Consider the following 6000-nt stretch of genomic DNA (forward strand, 5'->3'; position numbering starts at 1 on the left):
GTACAAGTGGAAGATGAGGAATTTTCCAGAGCATGAGATCAGAAATGCACAGTAGATAAGCAAGTGAAAACAAGGTGTGCTACCAGGACATTTAAGAAAGAATGAGATGTTGAGATGGTGTGTTTGTCATCCTAACAATCTAGTTGAGAGGAGAACTGGTTTAATGAAGAAGGATGCTAGTGAGTCTGCAGGAATATACATGTTGACACCAGGATGCTGAAGGAAGGATGATGCAGAACAATTGGAGTGTGATGACTTGGTGTCATCAATGTGTCTCACTGACAGGAAGGAGAGTATGTTGTCCAGTATAAGACACATCTACCAGAATCTACACTAGTGATAGTTGACATGTTATGTCAATTGGGGAAACATCAAAGAAGAGACAAGGAAAATAAGGTTCTCACTTGATAAAGAGGAGTGCAGAAAACTAAAGAATAAGAAGAGTTGTTGGTAGTTGGTATGGTGTTGGCAAGTGAACATATTCATAGAGGTGTTTCACTGGTAGAGAAATGAAGTGTAGACATAAGGGTTACACCGGTAGGTTAGAAAATGTGATGGTAGGAAGGATAACCGGCAAGGTGGTTAGTGTCGATAGGGTTAGTGAAGCGGTATGGGCGTACCAGTTATGTGTGTGGTTAATGACCAAGATAAACTGATAGAGTAGTCTGATGAGGTGGATACTGAATGTGATGCCACATGGAGCCGAGGTGGTGAATATACAGAGGTTGGTGATGTCTGGTGTCAAAGAGGTAATTGTGATTCATTGACACTAAATATTGATTGTGACAATCACAGAGGATTTGCAAAGTGTGCGGCTCAATAAAAGATGAACGACAGAGGTAGATTAGGGATCTGCTGGCTCCATGATCGATGTTTGATATCTGACTCCAGATTGACCACGAGAAGGAAATAGCTGGATCATAAATGTGCTGACTAATTTTGAGGCTAAAGAACAGGGATAGATTTGCTTTTTTTAGCAAATATGCATTGGATGATGAAAAATGTGTATAGATGCATTCCTCCAATGCACTTGATCGATCCAAGGTAGATTGGATCAGATCTGATGAAGATTTGATCAGTGGAAGAAACCCTAACTGACTGAAGTTTGAATTGGTTTTTGGCAAGAAAACCTGTTTATATATACGAAAGCCAAAATCAATGATGGGTGTTGGTTGAATGATGTTGCATGGGAAGACTATGATGAACAAAGTGTTGATATACGTATGTGAGTAATGAAATCAGTCTAAGTATTGGAAGGAGAACCAGTAAGAGGGTTTAAATGGTAAGGTCAAGGCTACCAGTGAGAAGGGGGTAGAGAGTGAATGCAAGTTGAATTAAGAAACATAGGAATGCAGCCAAGAAAGAAGAAATGATAGAGTATTGGCAGTGGTAGATTGTTGTGGACAAGATAGAGGTAAACTAGAAGAGGTGAGGCAATATGTTGAGTTAATAAGAAACCGGTAAGCAATAGCTATGTGAGGAAGACAAAAGAGAGTGATAGAGGAAATCCAACAAGATAGTGGCTAACGTGTTGAAGATTCAATCAGAGTGAGCAAAGAACTGGTAAAGAAGAGGGGACACTTTATCGGTAGGAAGGATTGTATAGAGAGGTTACAAGATTCACTTGTAACTAGATTACTAACTTAGTATTTGAATATAATGTATTGTGTTCACTAAGTTGTAGCTTGGTGTAGGGGTTGTAGCTCCTTTGGGTTGGTGCTCCTTTGGGTTTTAGCCGATAAATCTATTAAGGGTTGTAGCTCGTTGGGTTGGTGCCCTAAACATTGTAAATGAGTTTCATTGTGAGGATGGATTGGAGCAGTAGACTCTAGCAACATTGCTCACTAAGGTTTTCCCCATCTTGGGTTTTCCTCGTACTTGTTGGTGTTATGTGATGTCCCTTTGTTTGTGATTGAATTTATGATTAAGTCTCCCCACCATCCAGTAAGTTTGCATTATTGTAGATCCCATAACTGGTATACACACAAGTTAGTTAAAGTGAAAAAGATTAAGAACCACTGATTCACCCCCCTCTTAATGTTGCATTGTGTCTAACATCCTTTCCTTAGCTTGTGGAGCACAGTTCATTGTTTCTAGCATTCCTTAGAGTGTGGCTGACCTTCCCTCTGATCTATACTTCTTCCTTTGGATTTTTTGGAGGATTTTCATTGACAGAGGCTGACCTGGTGGTTTTACATGTTTCATCATGTTCATCATTGTTTGATTCTTCTTTGGCCGACCAGATCCCTCTAGACCATATAAATTGATGTAATTTTGCTTGTAGTAGCAATTTTTTATAACCACGAAGATCTATCTTAAGGTTAAGAGGTTCAGTATTAATCGAGACTATAATTGATCATGTTTGTATCAAGCCAGTGAGATGAATCTTGTAGCCTGCATGTTGTCGGTAGATTGTAAATAGTTTTCGTGATATAATAAATCAGTTTTGCATTGCGACCATCATCTTTGTCTTTCTTTCATTGTGTTTAATCTTGTTGCACTATCCCGATAGACCTCATTGAGGTCCCTCCTAACTATGACTACACCAAGTGGTATTAGAGTGAGATTTCATTCTAGAGATTGTGTTCTCCTGAAGATTTCATTGTGGGGTAGAAGATTATGGATCCAACCCGTAGTTGTAGAGGATTGACGTGAAGATGGTAGGAAGAGGAAGTAGGAATGGTGGAGCATGTGGGAATGTAGACCCTACTATGATGGAAATGTTGATAGGAATTACAACCCAGTTCGAAGCTATTGAAACAACCCAAAGAAGACGTTGACATATTGAAACTATGAGCAAATATTAAGAAGGAGCACTAGCAAAACAAGCAGCGAACCGAGTGGCGATTGATCTAGATCAGGAGAGGTTCTTAAGGGTTTTGAGTAGGGAAAACACCAAACCACATTTTACCCCACTAGAGTATGATGGTAAGCTATGTTGGAATCTAATAACACTGAGAGGAGGAGGTGAATAAGAGTTATACCAGAACTATCAATTTTAGCCTTATTAAAACATTCATACATCAACCGGTATAGCAGTACATACAAATTTCAAAGAAGTAAAGCAACCAATAAGCCAATCACATAAATGAGAATCATAACACACATAATTATACGTGGAAAAACTCAAAGAGGAAAAACCACGGTGGGATTTTTGACACAATATCAATTCACTGGCCATATGAAGAGATAATACAGAATATGAGGGGCCTATACTTGCAGGAAGGCTTATAGCCTAGAGCACATTGCTCAATCACAAAAGGATCATCACTGACTAAATAAAAATCTAGACTACAATCTGGAGAAGTGTTGAACTTTATAAGATAGCATCTTCTATGCCAAAAAAATCTTCTGGTTTAAGCTTTGTCTATTTCGGTCTGAAACCCTAAACCCTTTACTTGAATAACCCTTACATGAATTTCCTCACATACAAAATCTCTCTGATATATTTTGCATCATATTCCATTTGCATATCCATAATCTCCTATTTCCATGTCTATGTAAAAATGATCTAATCCAACTAACCTATATGCCCTATACAAATTATCATGCCTTATGTCGGCTTACAAAGATATATACAATATCAAATTACATGTCGGATAGATAGCATGAATGCATAAATATTAAGAACAATTGCTGATGTCGAATCCAAGAGATGTCGTCCTTCAATACCAATTACCATATTCTAAACCATGTCTGCCTGCATTGTTGGTAACCAAAGAAATCCTTTTGTTCTACCAATGTTGGTGTCAGTGCTGGTGTAGTGTTTATGAAGTGTCTACCAGTACACAACTAAACCAAAACATGAGGCCAAAATACAATATCATGTTGCCATGAATGACAACATAGTGAAACCAACCAATTGAGTGTCAATTGCCAATAATCTCCCCCTTTAGGATTGATGGCAACACTCATGTGAAAAATGTTCAAGGTTTGATTTGCTGATTTCATCCTGCCTTCTCCCCCTAAGATGAATATACAAAATACTCCACATCTCCATATCTCCATAACTCCATAACTCCACCTGATGTATTCAATTCCTTGTATTCTTTTTCACATCTATATCACTCCCCCTTTGACATAAATGCCATAAAAAATTCTAAAAAAGAATGTCAAGATTCAAAAAATTGTATAGTCAATATCCCAAAAATATCTTACCGGAGCTTAACAAATTTCAAAATTTCCAGATAAGCCTTCTCCAGTATCTCAAGATAGGTATCCCAACCTATTTTGAATGTGCTAGAAATAGATACAAGTCCATTTAGTATAAGTGAAAATGACTCTTTCTCATTTACCTTTGTCAGTGTGGGCTTTCCCACCATATCCATGCATTCTTTCTTATGTACACTGAGTGAATCCAACCGGGGACTCACTATGCCTCTCAAACTTCTAGCCCTTCTTATAATTTTGTCTCTTTCATTATCAAGAACAAAAATTTGGTTTTCCAAAATCAAAATTTGACCATCAATGGATGTAGTCAATGAAGTTAGTCTGTCAAAAGAGTTAGCTATATTTGCAATTTTCTCCTAAAGTTCTTTTATCTTCTTATCCACATTATCGTAAGTATATCAGTTTTGCAACATACCCTTTAAATATTTGTACATTGTTTCAAAAAATTATATACTAGTTTCAGCTTCCCATCAATATTTTTATTCTCAGATTCAATCACCTAATCAAATGCAACTCTCTTATCCTAGGTGAACCTTTCCAATGCTTGTCGATTTGAAATCTATTGTAAGGATTGAAAATCCTTTGAAATATGCTCAGTAATTATTTTAAGCTTTCCAGATGGGCTCGCTTCATTTTCAATCTTGCATTCTAGGACTAGTTTGTGCAAAACAGTGATTGATTGATAAATAATCCCTTTATCTGCAGATCCCTCCTTCATCAATTTTTGTGTTGCCATCATCATGAGTTCAGTAGGACTCATCTTTGTTATCTTTTTCTTTTCATCCTGTGACGTGTCAATTGACAACAATGATGGACCAAATACCATTTCCTTGCTAGTTTCCCCTTTCTTCTCCTCTGATGATTTAGCCTTTATAACCTCCTCACTTGCACCATTGGCTTCACCACTTGGTGCAGTCTATGTAACTATCAGTTCCTCTGTAGGAATTGTAACCTCAACCTATACATTTGTATCCAAAGGATTGTTATCCTTAATAGTAGTATCCTGTACAACATTAACCTGTTCACTCTTTCTATTAACTGATATCTCAATATTTGCTTGTACATTTGTATCAAGTGGGGGCTTAATTTCCACTATCTTAATATTTTTCAAAACTAAGGGTGAAGTAATCATAATCCCCTTTCCTTTTCCTTTAGTCGGGGTGTCAGAAATGTCTGTCTTGGATTTCGGTGAAGTAAAGAATCCTCTGTTCTCTCAAAAGAACTTAACCCATACTTTTTGAGTTTCTTTTCTTATTCCATTTACCCTTCCTGGCATTAGACTAGTTATCCTATGTTTGCTATTAAAAAGTTTTCTATCTGCCACCTCAAGTGTCCTTTCCATTTCTTCTGGGGCTATAGTAACACAAATAAATAATAACTCGTGAATTTTAATATGCTTATCTTCTTGCATAGCTGACAGTCTTCTAGCATCTAGCATATTATACAATTCAACTGGTATTTGATTTTCTATTTCTATTAAGGATTTGTTATAAATATCCAAGCATAATAAGACTGCTTCCTCTACCTCTCTTTGTTCATCATCTTCTAAATGATCATAGTAATACTGTATATTCTTTAACATGCCATCCTTATTTATTTCATCTACTAGTTTTGCATAAGTTTTAGGTGGAATGATATTCACATTACCAGATTGAATAGCTATATCAGTGTCACTCTTCTTCTTCCTCTTTCCAATACTGGATGCAGCTAAAGTGGTTACTTTTGGTGCTTGCTTTTGTCCTAGTATTTTGAATGTAACCTTCCTAACCGGTTTCTCTTTAGCTTCAACCTATGTTTTCTCTTTTTTCTTCCTTACAACCCTTTTGAATG

Source organism: Cryptomeria japonica, chromosome 5, assembly GCF_030272615.1.
Source record: "Cryptomeria japonica chromosome 5, Sugi_1.0, whole genome shotgun sequence".
Classification (NCBI taxonomy): domain Eukaryota; kingdom Viridiplantae; phylum Streptophyta; class Pinopsida; order Cupressales; family Cupressaceae; genus Cryptomeria; species Cryptomeria japonica.